Source organism: Bidens hawaiensis, unplaced genomic scaffold (genome assembly GCF_021521415.1).
Source record: "Bidens hawaiensis isolate Kalapana, Puna unplaced genomic scaffold, B.hawaiensis_p1.1 tig00004412_1, whole genome shotgun sequence".
Classification (NCBI taxonomy): domain Eukaryota; kingdom Viridiplantae; phylum Streptophyta; class Magnoliopsida; order Asterales; family Asteraceae; genus Bidens; species Bidens hawaiensis.
Genome location: NW_027491265.1, coordinates 407,881 through 433,065, shown reverse-complemented (window position 1 = coordinate 433,065; position 25,185 = coordinate 407,881). Strand labels below are relative to the sequence as shown.

The following is a 25,185-nucleotide window of genomic DNA, read 5'->3' as shown; positions in this document are numbered from 1 at the left end:
ATAACACTAAATGGGTCGGGATGACTATTTTAGGTAAAAAAAATAGCCAGGACGAGTTTTTTATGATTGTTTTCGCCTTTCTGAATGTTATATTATTATATTTAACTTTACTCATAATAAGTTTTTGTTTTATAACTTTAAAATATCAAGTTTTACAAAATTCCAAATAAACCATTCAGACGTGCTTTTCTTTTGTTTTTATTAATTTACGTGCTGACATAAATTTTATTCAAACACGTATACACTGTGTCAAAAAACTTTGATATAAATTTGTCCCGCTCAGTTTTGAATCAAATTTATTTCGGCACGTAGATAAAAAAACACGTTTCAACGGTATACTCAGAATTCTGTTATACTTTATATTATAAAAGTTATAAAAGAGAATTATGATTAAAATTAAGTATAATAATATAATACTTGGAAAGGGGTATAAAAATTTTCATAAAACACTTGTCCCGATAATTTTCTTAGCCTAAAATAGTCCTTCCGACCAGTTCTGTAAAATAAATACTCGTTGACTCTAAGAATCTAGTCGTCGTGGAGTCGTTTAGGGCAAAGTTTGCAAATGAGCGAATGATGGGTAAAACTCAAAACCCATTTCTGAAATGGGTATTTTCAATATTTTCCCCTTGTATAATATGTTCTCAGCTTGAGATTCTCTTACATATTTTGTTCTTTTGCTAGAGTTTTCTTGTTCAAGAACGGATTATAGAAGTCTTCTTGGCACGTGAGCGGACTAGAAATCTCAAGTACATGTGCGAGTTCCAATGATGAAAATTGGTTGGAGTCTGCATGTTCAATAAGCGAACTATCTATTTGTGTCCACTTTTCAAAAACCCACCTACAAACATATAAAAATTTCCTAACCCTCCTATTTCTATAAAAATTCAGAAATGTAGAAGACATGGTCATATTTAATCTCGGATGCACACGTTATTTCAAAGACGATTTCACGTCAATATCTAGTCTAAATTTGAGTTTTTACTAAGCCATATAAAGGTTGAATGGCCGGTATCATGTATTGATAAAAAATAGTTTTGACTTATACCGAATAAAGTGTCCAGAGACCTACTCAACCATAACCAGTTTTCTAGTAGCATCACGCGATTAAATGACTAAGTCATCATGGCATGTTTATAAATAAAGATCTCCAATCACACATCCCCAATCAAAAGCCCAAAATTAATCACAAACGCATAAACGCACAGAAAGCAATTATGCATTTAAAAATACTACTAGCAGTAGCAGCTATTGCAGCTTTGGTAGCAACAAGTGCTCAAGAGGGTCTACTTTGTGAACGTTTCTGCGGCAATATGCCTATTGCTTTCCCATTTGGTACTCGTAGCGAATGCTATGCCAGTCCCAAATTCCTCGTGACTTGTGACCGATCGACGCCAGGGAAACCAAGGCTTATCTTTGGAGAACGAGAAAACACAAGCAATATTGAGATTTCAAATATCTCAACAAGCAATATTGAGCCCATGATTGCTACAATAGTTCTGGCCGAGCCAATAGAACTCGGCCATCTTTGAGGTCAGGGGATTATCAGATCTCTTCCAAAAACAGACTTGTAGCCATCGGGTGTGATACATATGTTCGGTTAATAATAAGAAGTGGGAATGATTCTCATGGTACCGGATGCATTTCTACTTGTGATAGAAATATTCCTTTCATAAACGGATCATGCTCGGGAGTTGGGTGTTGTGAAGTAGCAGTTCCAGAAGGAATGGAATCTTATGATATGAGTCGTACAATTCTTGGTAGCTTTAACAAGCACGAGAATATTACGGATTTCAACCCTTGTAGCTATGCCTTTTTTGTTGAACAAGGGAAGTTCAACTTTTCCTCAACTAATCTGGTTGATTTTGGAAGAGTAAAGAAGATGCCAATGTTACTTGATTGGGCAATTGGAAAGTTGACATGTGACAAAGCAAAGGAGACGGATAACTTCTTAGCACGGGAAACAGTGAATGTGATCAAGGTTATCTAGGTCCTGGATATCGTTGCCGTTGCCGTGAAGGTTATGAAGGCAACCCTTATGTTGCAGGTGATTGCAAAAGTAAGTTCTGATTTCACATTCGAATGCTTTTTTTTTCTTTTAAATTTGCTTTCACTTGTAACAAATGATTGACAGTTTGTTATTTTAAAGATATTAATGAATGCGAACTAGGAGATCATGATTGCGAACATGAATGCATTGACAGAGAAGGAGATTATACATGTACTTGTAGAAAAGGTTACTCTGGAGATGGTAGGAAAGATGGATCAGGTTGCACTGCTGATCAATCCACCATTATAAAGATAGTTGTGAGTAAGTAATAAAGCAATATTTTTTTTTTTGGTTTATATCTGAAGCTATTGTTATAAAATATATCTGAATGAAATGGTGCTATAAGTTAGTTTCTGTTGTTGCAGGTACCTCAGCTTCTGCTATATTTCTCCTTATAACTGTGACCTGGTTATACTTGGTGCTTAAAAGGCGAAAGCTCATGATGTTAAGAGAAAAATTCTTTAAACAAAATGGTGGAATAATGTTGCAGCAACGAATTTCTGGAGATGGGGGTTCTCATGATCAAGCACGAGTATTTACGATAGAGGAGCTAAGGAAGGCAACCAATAACTATGATGAAAGCAGGATTATCGGTAAGGGTGGCTATGGCACTGTTTACAAAGGAGTTCTTTCTGACAACAGAATAGTTGCCATCAAGAAGTCAAAACTAGCAGATCAAACACAAGCTCAGATAGAGCAATTTATCAACGAAGGGGTTATCCTCTCCCAAATAAATCATAGGAATGTAGTGAAGCTGATAGGGTGTTGCCTGGAAACAGAAATCCCATTATTGGTTTATGAATTCATTCCAAATGGCACCCTCTCTGATCATATCCACAAAAAAGGCAAGTCATCAACTATTACATGGGATGTCCGACTTAGGATAGCAACAGAGACGGCAGAAGCACTTTCATACTTACATTCTGCAGCATCTGTTCCGATCATCCATCGCGATGTCAATGCAAATGAATATACTTTTGGATGATTATTATGTTGCAAAAGTAGCTGATTTTGGAGCATCTAAGTTAATTCCTGTTGATCAGATCGAGTTGGCCACTATAGTGCAAGGAACACTAGGCTACCTAGATCCTGAATATTTGCAGACAAATCAGCTCACAGATAAGAGTGATGTTTATAGTTTTGGGGTGGTGCTTGTAGAGCTTCTAACCGGAAGAAAGGCTCTTAGCTTTGATAGGCCAGAGGAAGAGAGGAAGCTAGCTATCTTTTTTCTGTATTCTTTAAAAGAGGGGAGACTATTCCAGGCTCTTGATGAACGATTGCAACACGATGATGTTCCTAGCGAGATCATCCAAGTTTCAAGACTGGCAGAAAGATGTTTACTTGTTAAAGGTGACGAGAGACCAACTATGAAGGAAGTAGCAATCGAGCTAGAAGGAATCTTGGCTTTAATGATACGAAAGCATCCATGGGTGCAAAGTAGTACAAACGAAGATGAAAGTGAGTATTTGCTCAAACAACTTACCAATGACTATGAATGTAAAAATATGGGCATCGTAAGCAATGCAAGCTCAAGCACCTTCGATAGCATGAGCAAGCTTTCAATGTTACCCATCGCTAGTGGCAGGTGAAGGCAGAGATAAGCTTGTCGTGTTAGAGATGAGTTTATTTCTTACTTTCTATCGTTAGATCTTTGTTAGGCAGTTATATAGTTTGTATGTATTGAGAAAACGATTCTTTTGTATAGTTAAAAACTTTGGCCTAATTTAAGTGTATTGAAATATATAAACTAAATATAAGGGTCTTTTCGTCATTTTAGAAACACTACTACATAAACGTTTACTAGCATCGGTAAAACTTACAATGGTGTGAAGGCCAACAGTTGAATAAAATGTAAAACACCATTATAAAATGTAGAATTTTCCAAACGCGTTATAAATTACAACCATGAGAAATTCAACCGTTGAATAGAATGTGAATAACCATTTTAAAATGAAGAAATCTCCAAACCCGTTATAGATAAGAAAGCAATAAGCTTTGCTAATGAACAAAAAGTTTATACACCAATTTTAACGAGTATTTTAAAGCGATTAACAATTTCAGCATAATAAAACGATCATATTTCCAAATAAATTGTTACAAATATTCATACATTGTTCTAAATCTTGAATTATAAAAATAAACGGTTAAATATACTAAAAATTTTTCATTTTATAGATGTTAAAATAAAATATACAACAAAACATAAATAATAAAAGAAAAAAAAAAGTCCCCGAAAATCCCTAAAACCAAACAAGTTTATCCATGAAATCAACCTTCATAGCCTTGGATTTTAGAACAACCTTGTTAACTTCGTCCATAGCATTGTTAATCTTGTTATCTTGTTGGATTTAGGATAATTGGGGGTCAACATGTTGTTGAGTTGCACTATTGACCTATCAAGTTGTTCCTTGTATGCATCGAGGCTGGAGCATGCGCTCTCATCGGCGAACTTAGTAAGAGTTTGCATTGCTAATGTGGTCTTCCTATATATCATCGTCAATAGCACTGACGAGGTAATCCCTCATCATGTTCTTAATTTTTTTTCCCATCAGAGCCTTGATGAGCCATTTTTGGTAATATTATTATTTTGTGGGTTGATACGTGAGATATATTTATAAATAGACACGTTATTTAATTAATGTTATGCAATCGATTACCCTACTACTAGTAAATCTTTTGAGTTGCCAAAACTAATTACAAAAATTTTTTATTTGAAAATTTAACAGAGATTATAATTGTCTGAATGGATTTTGACGGTTAACTATTTGCGCAAACTAAATGTTCAAAATGTATTTTATATCGGGTTTTGTTAACCGTTTTATGTTGTTTTCTCATTTTTATTCATCCGAGTTACATTAAACCGTGTTTAAAAGTTCAACATATTTACACTGGTTTTTATATTTAAACGTTGTATTGCCAATTTTAAATTATAAAAATGTATTTTACACCAGGTTTTGTTAAAACAGTTGTATTTTGTTTTAAAAATCATTAGTATATACAGCGGTTACTTGTTAACCGTACATCCGAGTTACATTAAACCGTGTTTAAAAGTTCAACATATTTACACTGGTTTTTATATTTAAACGTTGTATTGCCAATTTTAAATTATAAAAATGTATTTTACACCAGGTTTTGTTAAAACAGTTGTATTTTGTTTTAAAAATCATTAGTATATATAGCGGTTACTTGTTAACCGTTTTAAAAAAGGTTTAACATAATTACACTGGTTTTTATGATATTCGTTATAATTATGAATTAAAAGGTTCATATTCTTATTTGAAAATGTTGTATTCTCAGGTTAATTATTTATAAGTAGTTGAGGCGGTGCATTTATGATATAATTATGCTATTTTTCTCTATAAAATGATATAACAATCCAGATCAAATTTCAAACATTATAGAACAAAAATGTCGTCTTTTTCTTCGTCATATGTTTCCAAAAAGATGTAATCGATAAAGTGAGAGAGCAAGTTTATAAGGATAACTTCACCCTTGATGTTATTGATGTTCTTGACCTGAATATGAAGTGGATTTTGGAAGGAAAGCTAAGAGGATTGAAATATTTCACGAACTGAGGAAACTTCCATAATATGATATTTGTGATATATTAGCATTGTTTGATACTGGAGTGGCTTTTGTTGAACTGATTAAGGCCATCACCCATATCAATGCATTTATTGTATTGCTCTAGGGATTTTAAGATGGATATCATAAAATCATTTGTAGAAAAATGATTTTATGTTTCCTAATACAAAGATCTGTCATCCACTTATTTGGGTGACATATTTTTATAATTAATAGATACAGAGATCTGTCATCCGCATGAATTTGGGTGGTTTGTAAATCTTTGTCTTCCAACCTAATTCATAAGGAAAGCATAATTTTGAATCTAATTTATCTACTAGTTTATGCAATTTAATGGCTATCTACTAGTTTATGCAATGTAATTGTTAACTACCAATTTATCAATGTAATGGTCATATTTGTGTTATTTATACATGTTTGTATGTAGGTCCAATGTAATGGTTCATCACATGGTATTTATCATGCTATGTTCCCATTAATAAGTTAAGTGGTTCATTTGTCAACTACTAGCTAGCAATAATAACAAATAAATATGTTTGTTAAACCATAACCAAAATAGCAATAAGAATATTATCTAATCTTTTCGCGTACAGAATCCTCCATATACGCCGTATTAACTCCAAAACAACCTAATGGTTTTTTCATTAACTTTCATGTAGTACACGTACTAATCTATTTGTTATGCTAAAATCAATGTTAATTTTTAAATGATAAAAAAATCAATAAGCAATGATGACTGAACCGGTGTCTTAGTTTTTCTTCTTTAAACAACTCTACAAAACATTTTATAGTCGTTTTTATATACACTGTTGTTATTTTTATCTTACCCGTTGATTTAGTTTGTCAGTTTTAGAACAACGGTTTGTTTTACTTGTTCACCTGTGTATTTACTAATTTACACCGGTTAATTTTCAATTTTGAAATGGTTTACACAGTGAAGAGGTAGGTCCCAGCAGAGCCCAGTTGGACCCGCAAGACTCACCTTGAACAGGGACGTCTGTGCAACGACCAACTGCTTCCGCAGGACCCACCATGCTCAGAGAAGACCTTACGCGCAGTACGCCAGCTGTACCCGCAGGGAAAGCCTCCCAATGGTGAAGTACCCCGCTTGTTCCCGCAGTTGCGGATACAAGCCATCAGGGAAGGCTACCCGCACTGATAGCAAGGCTACACGCACAAGGCACTAACTCTTGCTACTTCAGTAGTCACCTGAAGGAATGAGCAAGGCGGGAATACTCCCGCCCAAATGAGCCAGTCCGTATGCTTCTGGAAGATCTTTTGTACTATACCTACCAATGTATGGGCAAAACAGACGATCTGACCAGAACAGCCCATGAACCAATCACAGGGTGACAGCTCACCGACAACAGTACGAGGAGGAGCACCCTCTAGTACTGTTTGTCACTATTAGCCGCTGCCTACTCACCAACCCTTACTATGGGACGTGCGCAGCCTACAGTTGGTGGAACAGTGCATAGCCGGCAGTAAAGGAACAGTATACAGCCGACCTTGTCACTGTCGGCCGCAGCCTATCCACCAACCAGCATGGCTTGTGCGTAGCCCACTGTTGGTAGAACAGGAATACTATTCAGCCGGCTGTACCTTCTAGGAAACCTACCTTCGGCTATAAATACTCCAACACCTTGGAATGGTAAGGACATCATCTGATATCTCATTATCTTATCTTCTCTAGCAATCTCTTAATATACACTTATATTCAGAGCAATCTAGTCTGATTCTTACGCCGGAGGGTGGTCACAAGGAGGAACCCCTCCTTCTCAGTGACGAGCTTACGGTGTCTGTTTTGCAGGTCACCTGAAGAACAGCCTTCTTTGCTGGACCTCATCCTCGTGGGAAACATCTATTTAACCCCCAGATTATCCGTAATTTGCCCGGGGTCGATTAGTGTTTCTTCACACAGATTAAAAACCCTATTTCACATTAAGGCATACATACATACATACATGAATGCATGCACGCATGCACACATACACACATGCATGTTTAAATGTGTGCATACACACATGCATGCATACATACTACCATCCATCCATCCATCCATCCATCCATGCATGCATGCATGCATACATACATACACACACACACACACACACACATACATAAATACATACATACATACATACATACACACACACACACACCTACATACATACACATACATACATACATACATATTTACATATGTTCATACATACAAACATACATACATACATGTATACATACACGCATACATACATACGCGCATACATATACATACATACATACATACATGCACACATACATATGTGCATACGTACACAGTGGCGGACCGAGGTATATAGTAAGGGGCAGCCGCCCCCTTAAAAAATATTTTTAGTGTAACTTTACAGCAAAAATCCCGATTGCCCCCCTTAAAAATTTGATTAAGCCTCCCGATTGCCCCGGACATGATAGAAAATAAAATATTCCGGCAAATAATGGTGGCACATGGTGGTTGCTTTGCTGCATATCTGTTAGGTTGTAAATTTGTTGTACAGTTAGGGTTAGGGTATATATGTATTTTATTTGATATCAGAATAGCTTTTTAAAACAAAGCCCAAATAAAACTTAAAAATAAAAATCCATATGATATGGTTATCTTGGGCCAGTGATATCACTATATAGTAAATTAAAAGTCCACAACTCCACATGGTACACTATTAAGTGAGTTATTAAACTAATAAATATAAATAATTAAATTGTAACCAAAGTTATATGCGTTTCGTTAAGTTTGTTAATTCAATAAAAAAATATTGTACGTTCTTTATTTTGTTTTATTATATTATTCAGTGTTTTTTCATATCGCATTATTTTATTGCTATGTTTGATTTGGATTTTGTTTATTCGTTGTTCATTTTTCTTTTTATAAATATATAACAGTACTACATATATTTTATGGAGTTAAAAAAGGAGACAAATGGTCTTAATACAACAGAAAATTATATTGAGATCTTCGGTTTAAAATCTATTTCTTCTGCCTCGACATATATATAAACACAACATTTTATATAAAAAATTAAGCTCAGAGCTATACAAATAAATAAGCATTTAAGCCTTTTTTATAACGATTGACATGCTTTTGTTATGTATGTAAAACTAAATTTAGTCTTATCTTACTATTATGTCACCCGGATCGTCCAGATCCGACACGGTAAGAACCAAAAAAATTATTGTATAGCAATAGCCATACAATCTTTAATAAATTTTCCTTAATAAATTTTCGCCCCGATGAAAAAATTTTTTAGGTCCGCCACTGTACGTACATACATACAGACACGTATACACCATGCACGCATATACGCACGCATGCATGCACGCATACATACACGCATACACAAATAAACAAACATACATGCATACACACATACATACATAAACGCATGCATACATGCGTGCATACATATATACATATATACACGCATGCACGCATGCATACATGCATGCATACACGCATCCATCCATACATATATGCATACATACATACATACATTCTTACATACATGCGCACATACATACATGCATGTATACATACACACACATAGATACACGCATACACGTATACACGCATGCATACATACATACATATATATACACATACTGTAAGACCCCCGTGTCACACCCCAACCTAAGGCGGAAATGCCGGGGCGTGATCCGATTGCTCACAGCTCGAAGATACTATCATAAATATAAATGACAATATCTAATCAATTATTTTGTTCAAATAACACACACAATAATCAAATACAAAGAAACAATTCTAATAAATAAATACAATCATGTAAATTCAAGTTTGTCTTTAATATAACCCTAAGGTCTTTCTAAGTGTCCTTCCTTCAACTCAGGCAACCTGCATATGTGTAGAAAATGGAGTTTTATCAACAAACATGTTGAGTGAGTTTACCACCAAGTTTTGACACCAAAAATAATGTTAATATAATAAATAAGCAAAACGTAATAAATGCGGCAATGAAATCAAAACATAAGCAAGTAAGTTGTTGATTAAACCATTGCCAAGCGAATCGGGCGCCGGTAAATCAACTATGAGCAAATAAGAATAAGACCGTTGCCAAGGGAATCGGGCAGTGGTCAATAGAATGAGAACCCAATACATGGGGATATGCGGGACCTCTCCGAGCACGAATGCGCACATAAACAAGTAAGCACATAACAAATAGATTTGATTAATCACACACAATTACACGTTTGCTATTTTTGATATGTATGTATAGATATGCATATATATAGTAATATATACGCATATGTCCCCAAAAAGTTTGTGAAAATCGAGTAAAATAGGGGGATGATAAAACTCACCTTAGCTTAAAGGCAAGTGAGTATAATTAAGAATAAACGAGTCAACGGATAAGCGAGTCGTCCAATACGCGTCAAATGAGATAACTAATCAGAACCTGAAACTTTGTGATATGAAACTATAAATAAAAACTAACTTAATGCCACTGGAATCAATCCAAACGGATTAGTAGAACTCTAGTTATGTTGAATTAAACGTTTAAGCGAGCTGGTACTGGCCAGAATCTGAACAGCGAGTTGGAAGTCGGGTTTTGGGCAGTAGCCTTAAAATTTATTTACAAGAATAAAAGTCTTCTGGGCCGAACGTTGAATCAGACCAGAAGCATAAGAAAACATAAAGTCAAACTTATTGATTGTTTTACCCTTTATCGGGTTTTAAAGCAATTGACCAGTCAACACCCTTCAACCACCGAAATTGATTGAAGGTTATTGACTAGGTAATATGTATGAATGATTTTACAGTTTACAACTTACCCGAAAAGTGAAAGGATTGATGAGAAACGGAAGTCAAAGATCATAAAGCAAGCAAAGTGAACGATCAAGTCTTGTATCTTTAACGAATATGCAAAAACCGAAGGGTTTACGAGATGGCAGAGGCTAGTGACGGCTGAAGGATATGTATTAGGGTTAGATTAAAGTTTACAGCAGGGAATTATGATGTGTTTATATAGGAAAACATAAACCGAACTAATTATGGCTTTTTGGCCCATTTAAGCAAGTAAATATGGTTTAAAGGAAAGAATCGTCGAAAGATCCATAAAGATCTGATCTTGGGCAAAGGAAAACGAACTAGGAGTTGTATTTTAGTTATATTATGATTACTTGGTCATTAATTCACTCAAATATGCTTAAAATAAATGATATTATACCTTAAACGAACTAGAAAACAATCTATCACGAAACAAGCTGTGCAGATAGGTGGAGGCGCCGCGTGGCCACCCAAGGGGGCTGCCACCGTGCAGCGCTCCGGGGAACAAAAGGATATTTTCATGTTTTGGCAATAAAGGTCCCTAAACTATTTAAAAATGCTATTATTTGATTATTTTTAAAGTTAAATCAAAACATAAACATAAACAACTTAAAAAAGGTAAAGGGTATAAAATGAAAATGTAAACTTTAAATACTTATAAATACTTGATTTTGATTAATGATAACGATTTTTAAAAATATTCCCGGGTCGGGTTATGTGTAAACGAATACGGTTTTGAAAAATCCGAAATGTTACAGTCTTCCCTACTTTAGGGAATTTCATCCTGAAATTAAGAAAAACCAAAACATCATCGTTTTGAAGACAATTTAAACTTTTTAAAGAAAATAACATAACATAGAACTTCTAATAACCAAAGCAACGCTTCAAATGGCAATCCGATAAGGGCACTTATATATAGGATGTACCAGCGGCGTATCTACCATGTTCTTATCATCTCATCATTCGTACCGTTACTCAAATTACTTTCGGTTCTAAATCATGACACACAATTATACGTATTATGATTTCCATGCGAGGACTTTGGTAATTACGTGTCGACCCATAATTATTTAGATCGTCGGATGGTCTGCATAATCCGTTCCATCATGTGGGTTATAAAACGTTTTAAATAAAATTTTTAAGAGAAAACAATTGTTTTGATAATTCTAAATATAATTTCAAATTAATAAATGTTCGAGTTGAATTAATAAAACCGTGAGATTTCGAAACCTCTTTTGCTTTTAAAAGTAAAATTTTGAAAATTGAAGAAAATAGATTTGGTGAAACAGATGTTATTGTGATAATCGAGATTAAGGAAATGAGATGGAGATACAAGATCCTAATAGATTAACTTCGATAAAGGAATTTTATTCAGGGGATGAACTACGCAAAGATTTAATTTATAACAAATAGTTACTAGCATGCAGAGTCCTTAAATATCGTATTCTTTAGGAATGAAGTTTCTAAGATCGAGAATGTAAGTTTAAACATAGTTAAGGAAAATTATAGTGAGTCGAGTTTAGTTAGTTGAGAACTTACGAGATTTTAAGAGAAATTAATATAAAGTTATAACCTTTCAAGTTTGTGATTTTAAGATTAGATTAATTCGATTAAGATATTCTAAAATATTATAATAGTTAGTAATTAATAATTTAAATATTAATGATAATGCGAAACTATGCGTATTTGAATTAAATTGTTAATAGATTAAACTGGGAAGCGGATATTCCCGAATCACCGAGATAGTCCTATTCCAATTAAATCTTTAAAATTAGATAAAATATAAAGTATGTAATTGAAGATATTAAATTAGATTAAATTGAGAATTTGTGGATTTTTTTTGTTCCTTTTTCAGAAAATCGTTATAAATATTTGGAAATATGTAAAATTGAATTATAGATAATGGAAATTTAATTAAATAACAAATTTTAAATTAAAGTGAAGCAAAATAAGATAAATGAGAGGCTAGAAATGCATGAACCACCATGACTATTCTAAAACTACGAATTTATCATTTAAAACGTTCTAAAATTTTCAAAAAATCAAAGTAGGGAGTTTAAATATTTACGATGAAGGTTCAATCAAAAACTCAATTTAACAATAAAAGTTAAATAAATTAATGGAAAATTTTTAATTTAAAATGGAAATTAAATTTAGAGAATACATAATTTAGTTTAATAATAATTAAATTTACAATAATTTAATTTTAAAGATTTATAGAGTGGAAAATAAATTGTGAAAACCATCATGATAATAAAAAAAATAAGAGATAATAAAATATTTTTAGTTTAACGTTGAGGATAAGGATTTAAATGTACTTAGAAATTTATAGTTTGAGGATATAAATAAGAAAATATAATTTAAATAGTATTTTAACGGATATGAGTTAGTATAAGTTTTCTTGTTCGGTGTATTTTAGTTTTGTCGAGGTTGGCGGTCGTTTCATTAACAGAATATAGCAGCAAACTCTTTGTCGATTCTAGTAGTCGAACAGCAATCACGAGAAGCATGTGAATGGCATTGATTACGATGATTTCCTAGGGAAGACATTCTACGAGGACCAAGGATGAAATTTTAATGAAATGATGGGTAAGTAGTGGGAATGAGTTGATATGAAATAATGGGGATGCGTATATATATGCATTAGTATTAGTGAAGACTCGAGGACGAGTCAAGAATTAAAATAATATGCATGAGTTTGGAGCATTTAAGTAAATAATGTTTTATAGAATTTTCCAAAAATAAAATAACCAAGCAAATCAAACGATATGACCTCCAATGAACTTTCCATGGCAATTTGAATGGCCCAACTAAATAAACAACATAAAGTTTGTGAATTGGCCTTCCATGAGCGTTCCATGACAATTTGATGGCCCAATTCAAATAACGAGTAATAAACAATTTAGTTGTTCAGCTCATGAGCGTCTACATGGCATTTAATTGACCCAACTAAATAACGAATTATTAAATCAATGGAGTTGTTCGGACCATGAGCGTTACATAGCATTTAACTAACTCAACTAAATATCGAATCAACGAATCAAATATAAGTAGTTGGTGTATCTCGGGAATCACCCCGGACGATACTTTCCAACCCAAAAATCAAATCGAAAATGATTTAAGAAATGGATAGTTGGAGTGCTCATGGATTTCCATGGATTTTTCACCAAACTAAGCATTTAAAATTATAACAAACCATAATAAAGAATAAAATAATCAAAGAAAGAAATGAAGAAATGAGAAAGAAAAGAGAAGAAGTAAAAGGAAGAATGGAAAATATAAAGGAAAATTCCATCCCACATTGGTGGAGGAAAGAAAATGGAAGGCTTTCACCATGGTATAAATAGGATTTCTAACTCTTGTCCCACATCACTAGATTACAAAACTTGTAAGCTCTTTATAAGGAAGAAAGTTTACATGATAATATTCTTATGTGCCAAATCACACCCAGTAGTCCTAGCGGAGGGTGCGAAGCACCCGACGCGCATGGCCACGGGCGAAGTGCGATGGGCGCAATGTGGCGCTTTGATGGCGCACTTCGCATGCTCGCATCGCCGCGAGCCGCTTAAGGTCCGCCTTAGTGTTTTTGCATCTTCGCGATACGCGAAGAAGTATGCTTAAGCTTCTTCGCGATATGCGAAGATGTGACGTGAAAGCTTCGCAACATTGACACATAGCCTGACACGTGTCGAGCCACGTGGCATATCAAGGGCTGACTCTGCAACCCTACTTCAGCTTCGCGATACGCGAAGATGCTCAAATTCAAGCATAAATAGGGCAGCAATCTGGATTTCACAAACTCGTCCAAAAAAATCATACTTTCTCTCATATTTCTTATATAAGGTTGATATTATACCCGAGTAGTTGTAACGGTACCTCTCCGATCGAAAGGAACTTATACACGAATCCAAAAGCTCTACCTTAACAAGGTATGACATTGTGCCATTGAGTAAAGTTTCATGTCTCGTGATTATCGTTATAATTATGGGTTTATACTAATATAGATATGTAAGGCCCCGAACCTCGGGAGCCCCACAGTTGGTATTCATACAAAATATTATTTTAAGTAATTAAACTTGAAAACGGTTTCTTCCATTAAAACAAACATCTCAGAGTGTAAATTCAACGGAAACATAAATTGTAAAATAAGTTCCCTAAAACCCGGGAACTTTTCCCAAAACCAATTTTAAATATAATTCATAAAACTATTTAAAATAAAATTGTTCAAAATACATCCTTCCTCCACGTATGCCCTTCACCGTCCAAGTAGCTTCTTGCACGTCCAAGCGATAAGGCATCCTCTTCCTAACCTGAAACTCACACTAACATGCACACAAAGTCAGCTTGAGCTGAGTGAGTTCAAGTTTTAAGTAAATAATATCAGTAATAACAAATATGATAGACATACCAAAAGTTTTAAAGTAAAAAGAGTGCATCCATTAAGTCATCATTACCGAAGACTAAACATTCTCATACATACATATACAAAAGATATATATATATATATATAAACATCCTTTAAAGTACATCCCTATATATATAACAATATATATATATATATATAACATCCACGTATAACATCAGGGTCGAGCAAACGTACAACCCAAACACGTAACATCAACGCATGCAAACACAAAGTAGGCATACGCAACATCCGTAGTCGAAACGACTACAACATCGCCAAATATAGGCCAAACAATAATGTATATATGTGTGTGTGTGTATATATATATATATATATATATATATATATATATATATATAACATCCCAAGGCCTACCATACACTAGCAAGCCTATATAAAATCGTTTAAAACATTTCATCAAGTAAGAAAAACACTTAGGTGTGCATGCTAGCCCAAAATTTAAAAGAGTAAAAGGGCATCATGAACTCACCTGAAATCAACCAAACACCAGCAACGAGCTAGGAAATCTCTAAGTGCACACTCACAAGTAAGGGCCTTTAAATTGTACACAACGTGTTACTAAACTAGCCCGTAAGAACACGCTTGCCTAACGGGCCGCTCAGGCCCAACAACTTGGCCCAAGGCCCAACCCATATTCTTTTACTTTACCTCAGCCCCTAAAACATTTAAATTAACCAAATCCACCCTACGATCATGGTCGGGGCTAACCATGATGCACAACTCACCCGTCGGTATGCAAATCGAGTCGAATACGCGCGTACTAAATCTTAAAAACCAATTGTCAAACAAATCAGCCCCAAATGGACCAAATTACCATCTTAACCTTTTCATACATCATAATTATGTCCCCCGAGTTGTTAGTGTTGACGGTTCCTTTTTACAACACTCACTTTAATGTTTAAACGACAATTCGCGCACAACCGACTCTATTGACTAATCACCAACCTAATCAGCCCCGAGTACCAAAGAAATAATTTTCCCACAGCCCTTAAACCCCCCTAGGTCCATGAAAACTGATCCAGTTGGTAATTCAATCGATTAACTCATCAAACTCAACAATTGACGATTCTACACCTGATAAACCCTAGTTTTCGACTCAAAACCGATTGACCGACCTAAGCACCTTCAATGAATATGGTTTTTAAGTATGATGTACCACACATACCTAGGAGGATTTTGGTGCAAAAACCTCACTCAAAACAGTCCCGGAAACGCTCAATTGGACAGCCACCCGGTTAACCTACAACAAGCCATTAATCGATCAATACGCGTGTTACAACGACCAATTATGGTGTAAAAGACTTGGGGAATCGTAGTACATACCTTGAATTGAAGTTCTAAGGCTTAATCTTGGCTGCAAAAAGAAAAATCGGGGGTGCTTGGGTCCTTGCTTTCTGCTGATCGCAAATAAGGGGGGGGGGGGGCTAGGGTTTAGTTTATGATATAAAATAAATGTTATGCATTAGCTTTCAAGGTTTAAGGGATATGGTAACTTGGAAGGAAAGGTTGGATAATTTAACGTACCGGGAAGATGGTCGGGTCAACGAAAGATGCCGGACAACTCCCAAGAAATATACATACTCTTCATGCAGAAAATCTTTAAACCGATAACTTAGCGGGCGTTACAAGTCCACCCCCCTTACAATGGGATTCGTCCCCGAATCCCGATGTGACAGGAACAACTGCGGGGTGCTTCATCATCTCGTCTTCGGACTCCCAAGTAACCTCGGAACCCCTATGGTGCCTCCACTGCACCTTCACCTCCCTAACCACTTTATTCCTCAGACGCCTTTCTTGAAGGTCCAGAATAGCTATAGGTTCCTTAACGTAGTTCAGCGTACTATCAAGCTCAATATCATCAAGAGGCACACGGGCCCCATTGTCTGCTAAACATTTCCTCAAATGGGACACGTGGAAAGTAGGATGAATCCCCGCGAGCTCCTCGGGCAATTCCAGCCTATACGCTACCTCACCAACTCGGGACAAAATACGGAATGGAACAATAAACCTCGGACTAAGCTTCCCCCTCTTACGAAAACGGATAATACCCTTCTAAAGGAGAAATTTTTAACATAACCTGATCCCCAGCCTCAAACACAATTGGCCTTCACCTCTTATTCGCATAAGACTTTTGACGATCCTGAGCGGCCTTCATAAAAGCCCTTATCTTATCGAGCTTCTCGGTCGTAGCCTCGACCACCTCCAAACTACCCAACTGCTTCTGACCAATGGAACCCCAACAGACTGGAGTCCTACACCTCCTCCCATACAACATCTCAAATGGTGGCATCCCAATCGTGGTGTGATAACTATTGTTATACGAGAACTCTACCAACGGTAAGTGACGATCCCAACTACCACCAAAATCGATTACACAGGCCCGCAACATATCCTCAAGAGTCTGAATGGTCCTCTCAGACTGACCATCCGTCTGCGCGTGATAGGCAGTACTGATGAGGAGTTTGGTACCCATCTCCTCGTGAAACTTTTTCCAAAACCTGGAGGTAAAACGCGTATCCCTATCCGAAACAATAGATACCGGCACCCCGTGCCTGGAAACGATCTCACGAATAAACACATCGGCCAGCTGCTCAGAATTAAAAGTCTCTCGAATCGGCAAGAAATGAGCGCTCTTGGTCAGCCTATCAACGATTACCCAAATGGTGTCATAATTACCCCTACGAGTACGAGGCAGTTTAGTCACAAAATCCATCGTAAGATGTTCCCATTTCCACTCAGGTATTTCCAACGGCTGAAGTTTCCCAAACGGCTTCTGATGCTCGGCCTTAACTTGTAGACACGTCAAACACTAACTCACATACTGAGCCACCTCAAATTTCATCGCAGGCCACCAATAATTCTTTTTCAGGTCTTGGTACATCTTGGTTGCGCCAGATGAATGGAATAGCGCGACTTATGCGCTTCATCTAAAATTTTACCCTTGAATCCCCCATAACTTGGTACCCATAAACGCCCATCCTTATACTTTACCCTATCGCCGACGTCTTCCAACAACTTTTCCTGACCCCAAATATGTTCTGACATAATCCATTCCACCTGTAACGCTTCATTCTGGACGTTGGCTATTTGTTTCAAAATGTCGGGTTTGAGAATAAGCTGATAGGATTTCACACGAATAGGTTTTGGTCTCTCCTTCCGGCTTAACGCGTTGGCTACCACGTTAGCCTTACCTAGATGGTACATAATCTCCAGATCGTAGTCCTTAATCAACTCCAATCTTCGACGCTGTCGCATATTCAGTTCCTTTTGTTCGAAGAAATACTTTAAGCTCTTATGATCGGTATAGATAACGCAAGGAACACCGTACAAATAATGCCTCCACAACTTAAGCGCGAACACAACCGCCGCCAGCTCCAAGTCGTGAGTAGGATAATTCGCCTCATGAGGCTTCAAGTGCCGTGAGGCATAAGCGATGACTCGACCTCGCTGTATCAAAACACACCCAAGCCTCTGATAAGAGGCATCAGAATACACTACCAGATCATCGGTGCCATCGAGTAAAGCTAAAATCGGGGCATGCGTCAACCTGTTCTTCAACTCGAGAAAAGCCTCCTCCTGCTCAGTACCCCAAAAGAACTTAACACTCTTCTTAGTCAACTTGGTCAGTGAAGAAGCAATTTTCGAAAAGTCGGGAATAAAGCGGCGGTAATACCCCGCCAAACCCAGAAAACTATGGATTTTAGATGGAGACTTAGGAGATTCCCATTCATTCACGGCTTCCACCTTTGCAGGGTCAACCAAAATACCACTCGGGCTAACAACATGACCCAAGAAATGAACCTCGCACAACCTGAAAGAACACTTAGAAAACTTCGCATACAACTTGTTCTTTTGCAGAGCTTCCAAAACTTACGTGAGATGACCGGAGTGATCGGATTCGCTTTTGGAATATACCAGAATGTCGTCGATGAATAAAATAACCGAACGGTCGAGCATCGGTCTACACACCCGGTTCATAAGATCCATGAACGCAGCCAGTGCGTTGGTCAAACCGAAAGACATCACGAGGAACTCATAATGCCCATAACGAGTAGGGAAGGCGGTCTGAGGAATGTCTTCCTCCCGAATTTTCAACTGATGATACCCGGATCTAAGGTCGATCTTAGAGAACCAACTAGCTCCTTGGAGCTGATCAAATAAGTCGTCGATCCTTCGGAGAGGGTACCGATTTTTAACAGTGAGCTTATTCAATTCACGGTAGTCGATGCACATCCGCATGCTATCGTTCTTCTTCTTAACAAACAGGACCGGGGCACCCCAAGGTGAGATGCTTGGTCGAATGAAGCCCTTATCGAGCAAGTCTTCCAAATGGGCCATAAGTTCTTTCATTTCATTCGGTGCTAGACGGTAAGGAGCTCGAGCAAGGGGTTTTGCGTCCGGCACAAGGTCTATCTGAAACTCGACCTTGCAGTCCAGCGGCACGTCTGACAAATTATCAGGAAATACATCCGGGAAATCCCAAACAATAGGAACATCACCGACGGTAGCCACCTTGGTTTTCATATTTATAGCATACACCAGATACGCCCCGCAATCCCACTGCATCAATCTGTCCGCTTTAAGCATAGATATGATATGTGGCGTCGCACCACTCCGATCACCGAAGACAGTGATTTGGGTCCCATCCAGGGCCCACAGACGAACAAGTTTCTGACCACAAATGATTTAAGCATCAACACTCGTGAGCCAATCCATCCTGAGCACCACATCGAAACAACTAAGCGGCATCAAATACAACCGCACCGGAAATCTATACCCAGACAACTCGATGGAACAACCCTGAATAGCCATAGACACGGACATGGATTTTCCTACGGCGACCTCAACCATAAACACATCGACTACGCGCTCGGGTAATTTATTCAACGAGGAACAGAAAGCGGTAGACACAAAACTTCTACTGGCGCCCGAATCAAATAAAACTGACGCCTGTAATTCATCAAGTAGAAAAGTACCTGGGACGATATTATACTACTGCTTAGCTACACAATCATCACATACGATTTCAAAGGAATAAGGAATTATAACGGTGGAACGAAAGCTAAATAAGGAAAAGTATCTGAAACGACATCCGCATCCTCCTTCGCTTCCTTCTTGGAGATGTTGAAGGCCCTCGCCCTGGCCTTCGGCTTCTCATCCATCTTCCCCCTCGAGGAAGTCCCCTGACCGGACCTCCCCCCCCCGCCTTACTGGTAGGACAGTTTGATGCCAAGTGACTCGAACCCTTAGAGCGGAAACAGGTCAATGTCGGGCACTCGAAATGGTGGTGTCCTACCTTATCACAACGAAAACAGGTGCCAGACCCACTCTTACATTCCCCCTTGTGTGGTTTCCTGCACTTCTTGCAATTACCGAACGCCGCATCCCTTTTAAACTCAGAAGTCTCAGTATTTACCCTTTTCTCAGATGAATTAAAATTGCTTCCCCCGGGCCGCTTACCGTACGAATTTGAATTCCATGCCTTCCTAGTCTCGGTCGGCGGTAACTTCTCCCTCTGATCATACAACGTACCTGTTAGAGTAACCACCGAGTGAAAAGAGTTCATGTCGGTAGTCAACACACCCCTACGAATATCCACCGGAAGCCCTTTCACGTACTTCTTAATCCTCTTGGCTTCGGGAGTAACTAAATCGGGACATAAACGATCTATCTTGTTAAACTTGGTGGTATACTCCCGATGCGACATAGCACCAGCCTCCAAGGTTAAGAATTCCTGTTTATCTTATCCAATTCATACGGAGGACAAAACTGATCGAGAACCAATTTCTTCAACTCATCCCACGTCATCCTCCTAATCGAACGATCACCCATAGCTTGCGCCAAGTTATCCCACCAACATAGTGTCTCGGAACGAAACGAGGTAGTAGCATAAGTCACCATGTCATCGCCTTTGTACTTACTAACCCTCAGAACGGCCTCCATCTCTCTCACCCACTGATGTGCTGCCAATGCATCTTTAGTACCATCGATAGAAGGGGGGTCACACTTCTTAAAGTCACCATACGAGCAACCCCGAGTAGATACACTAATAGTCCGCACCTCATCTTCATCCCCACTCGGCACATACACTTCCTCTTCCTCTTTGACCTGTACCTCCTTACATTTCCTTCCCTTATCCGAGCCTTGACAAACAGGTGACTCCTCCATGGCCCTAACGGCCTCAGCAACGATCTCAAGAATGGCGCTATGGAGCACCAGGTAGACCTCGTCCGCGATAGCCGCGCGCATAGCAGGATCTAAGGCGAGGTTATTTCCCTTCTCATGAGTCGGGGCTTCCTGATGGGAAGTAGGAATCTCACTCTCGGCTTCGGCACATGGCCTACGACCATGACCACGACCACTAGAACCACCTCTCTTAGTTGCTCGAGTATTAACCACGACTTATCCCTACAAAGACAGAATTTTAATATGATTAATTACAAGTGGCATTTAGAACATGTAAGGTAAGGGTAAACTGCTAATGACGTTGATCAAGTGTAATTAGTCGTTTACTTTACCCGCCCGTCCTAATCACCCCCGGCCCCTAACCATATTAGCACTCTATCTAACACTTAACAATTAATCACATACTGGAAATCTTAAATTCAAAGGAATGACTAACAATTAAAGTTAGCTCTTGGCATGCAGCTACTCACGGTGGGCATACTAGTCTTTTCCTTTACAGTTCGAGTCCAAGCATTCGGGGATGCTCGGATCTCTCGAACCATGGCTCTGATACCAACTTGTAAAGCCCCGAACACCGGGAGCCCCACAGTTGGTATTCATACAAAATATTATTTTAAGTAATTAAACTTGAAAACGGTTTCTTCCATTAAAACAAACATCTCAGAGTGTAAATTCAGCGGAAAACATAAATTGAAAAATAAGTTCCCTAAAACCTGGGAACTTTGCCCAAAACCAATTTTAAATATAATTCATAAAACTATTTAAAATAAAATTGTTCAAAATACATCCTTCCATCCACATATGCCCTTCACCGTCCAAGTAGCTTCGTGCACGTCCAAGCGATAAGGCATCCTCTTCCTAACCTGAAACTCACACTAACATGCACACAAAGTCAGCTTGAGCTGAGTGAGTTCAAGTTTTAAGTAAATAATATCAGTAATAACAAATATGATAGACATACCAAAAGTTTAAAGTAAAAAGAGTGCATCCATTAAGTCATCATTACCGAAGACTAAACATTCTCATACATACATATACAAAAGATATATATATAAACATCCTTTCAAGTACATCCCTATATATATATATATATCATCCACGTATAACATCAGGGTCGAGCAAACATACAACCCAAAAACGTAACATCAACGCATGCAAACACAAAGTAGGCATACGCAACATCCGTAGTCGAAACGACTACAACATCGCCAAATATAGGCCAAACAATAATGTGTGTGTGTGTGTATATATATATATATATAACATCCCAAGGCCTGCCATACACTAGCAAGCATATATAAAATCGTTTAAAACATTTCATCAAGTAAGAAAAACACTTAGGTGTGCATGCTAGCCCAAAATTTGAAAGAGTAAAAGGGCATCATTAACTCACCTGAAATCAACCAAACACCAGCAACGAGCTAGGAAATCTCTAAGTGCACACTCACAAGTAAGGGCCTTTAAATTGTACACAACGCGTTACTAAACTAGCCCGTAAGAACACGCTTGCCTAACTGGCCGCTCAGGCCCAACAACTTGGCCCGAGGCCCAACCCATATTCTTTTACTTTACCTCAGCCCCTAAAACCTTTCAACTAACCAAATCCACCCTACGATCATGGTCGGGGCTAACCATGATGCACAACTCACCCGTCGGTATGCAAATCGAGTAGAATACGCGCGTACTAAATCTTAAAAACCAATTGTCAAACAAATCAGCCCCAAATGGACCAAATTACCATCTTAACCTTTTCATACATCATAATTATGTCCCCCGAGTTGATAGTGTTGACGGTTCCTTTTTACAACACTCACTTTAATGTTTAAACGACAATTCGCGCACAGCCGACTCGATTGACTAATCACCAACCTAATCAGCCCCGAGTACCAAAGAAATAATTTTCCCACAGCCCTAAAACCCCCCCTAGGGCCATGAAAACTGATCCGGTTAGTAATTCAATCGATTAACTTATCAAACTCAACAATTGACGATTCTACACCCGATAAACCCTAGTTTTCGACTGAAAACCGATTGACCTACCTAAGCACCTTCAATGAATATGGTTTTTAAGTATGATGTACCACACATACCTAGGAGGATTTTGGTGTAAAAACCTCACTCAAAACAGTCCCGGAAATGCTCAATTGGACAGCCACCCCGTTAACCTACAACAATCCATTAATCGATCAATACGCGTGTTACAACGACCAATTATGGTGTAAAAGACTTGGGGAATCATAGTACATACCTTGAATTGACGTTCTAAGGCTTAATCTTGGCTACAAAAAGAAATATCGTGGGCGCTTGGGTCCTTGCTTTCTGCCGATCGCAAATAGGGGGGCTAGGGTTTAGTTTATGATATAAAATAAATGTTACGCATTAGCCCTCAAGGTTTAAGGGATATGGTAACTTGGAAGGAAAGGTTGGATAATTTAATGTTTCGGAAAGATGGTCGGGTCAACGAAAGATGCCGGACAACTCCCAAGAAATATACATACTCTACATGCAGAAAATCTTTAAACTGATACTTAGTGGGCGTTACAAGATATACTACATTGTGTTTAATCTAGGTGCTTAACACCAGAAGGCTTGTTAAATATAAACTTGCAAGGTGAGACATTCGAATTTTTGCACAACTCACATTTGCGTGAGACAATTGATTTTCCAACACTGTCATGATGCTTTTCCAAAACCATCAAACTCATGACGGATAATTTAAATATTTTCAAAGGATTTAAACTACATTACAGTGATTAAGTCTCTATAGACTTACGGGATGGTTACTACTGGTATTGTGGGGTTTTGTATACAAGGCTTGCCTACTGGGCTATTACACGTTACTTATTGGACAAGTGTTAGCCAATATGTAATATGACCACAGTCACAGATACGGTTGAGTGACAAGTACCTTTCGGTAATTTGTAAGCAGGCAGATGTAAAAACATCTTAATACTGTAACTGTAAAATGTGTCATTTATAAATAAATGTACTCACCAGTATTTCCTGCTGATCAATTATTTTTAAACATGTTTGAGGTGCCTTGTTAGAGACAAAGGAATGATGCCTGCGGGCTTCCAGCTTAAATAAGTGGCTTGTCACCAGAATAAAGAAACGTGTTTTGTAAATTAGGGATTATCCCTATAAAACTTATGTTTGTATAAAAAAAATGGGTTTTTATCCCAGTTTATGAAATAAGAATTATAGTGTTTTTATAACTCTGATTAATTTTCCTAAATACGGTTCTGATGAAATATTTCGCTGCAAATTATTTTAATAAACATCGATACCACCACTCAACGTTCACGGCTCCTCTCCCGGGGTACAGGGGTCGGGGGCTGAGACAGCTGAAGTGGTATCAGAGCCACTAGTTTAAGCAATTTAGATATTTTAATAATACCTAAGTAAGTGTTAGAAAATAAATGTATTAACCTGTGTGTTAACTTTATGGATGAAATTTTAACTACACATAAATATAAATAATATGATTTTCTTTTGGAGGTTGTTGTTTTATTGTTTTTGATTAAACAACATGATTGAGCTTATAGAGGCTTTTGAGAACATATCGGTCAGTACGGAACAGATGGAGACAGTAAACCCAATGAACCAATGGTATTCACTGCCCAGTCCTCGACTTCAACCCCAAATCAACCAAAAAGAAGAAAACGATATATGGACTGGAGAAAATGAATGAGAAAACAAAAGAGAAAAGTTTGATTCCAGTACCAAAACCAAAACCAAAACCAAAACCACAACCACAACCACAAATTCAACTGATGTGTTGTAAAACACACGTATTTTTCGCGCCTTTTATCTATGTATTATATTATATTTTATGTATTTTAGCTTGTTTTATATAGGTTTTACATATTAATCTCTATCTTGTATGTTTTGGGTGAAAGAATGAAGAAACCGGACTTTTCGAGGAGCCTACGAGCCTTTTACGCAAACAATTTCAAGACAAAGTTCAAAGCCCGGCCCGTTACATCATGGAAAAGCCCAAGATTATTATTATATTATAATATAAAAAACAAAAAAAAACCCTAAGCCTAGCAGCTTGGTTCCGATAGCAGACAGCAGCCAAGGAATAAGAGAAAAATCTTTTTTGTGCTAAGGTTGTGA

The 25,185-nt window shown here is 37.5% G+C and overlaps 1 pseudogene across 1 annotated transcript; it reads left to right on the top strand.

The window, feature by feature from the left end:
- The first annotated feature begins 1,042 nt into the window (after nucleotides 1–1,042).
- On the top strand, nucleotides 1,043–3,639 carry LOC143626465 (wall-associated receptor kinase 2-like; annotated as a pseudogene). The gene is made up of 3 exons (XR_013152423.1): nucleotides 1,043–2,059; nucleotides 2,150–2,311; nucleotides 2,416–3,639. The product of XR_013152423.1 is annotated as a wall-associated receptor kinase 2-like (transcript).
- Nucleotides 3,640–25,185: the final 21,546 nt, after the last annotated feature.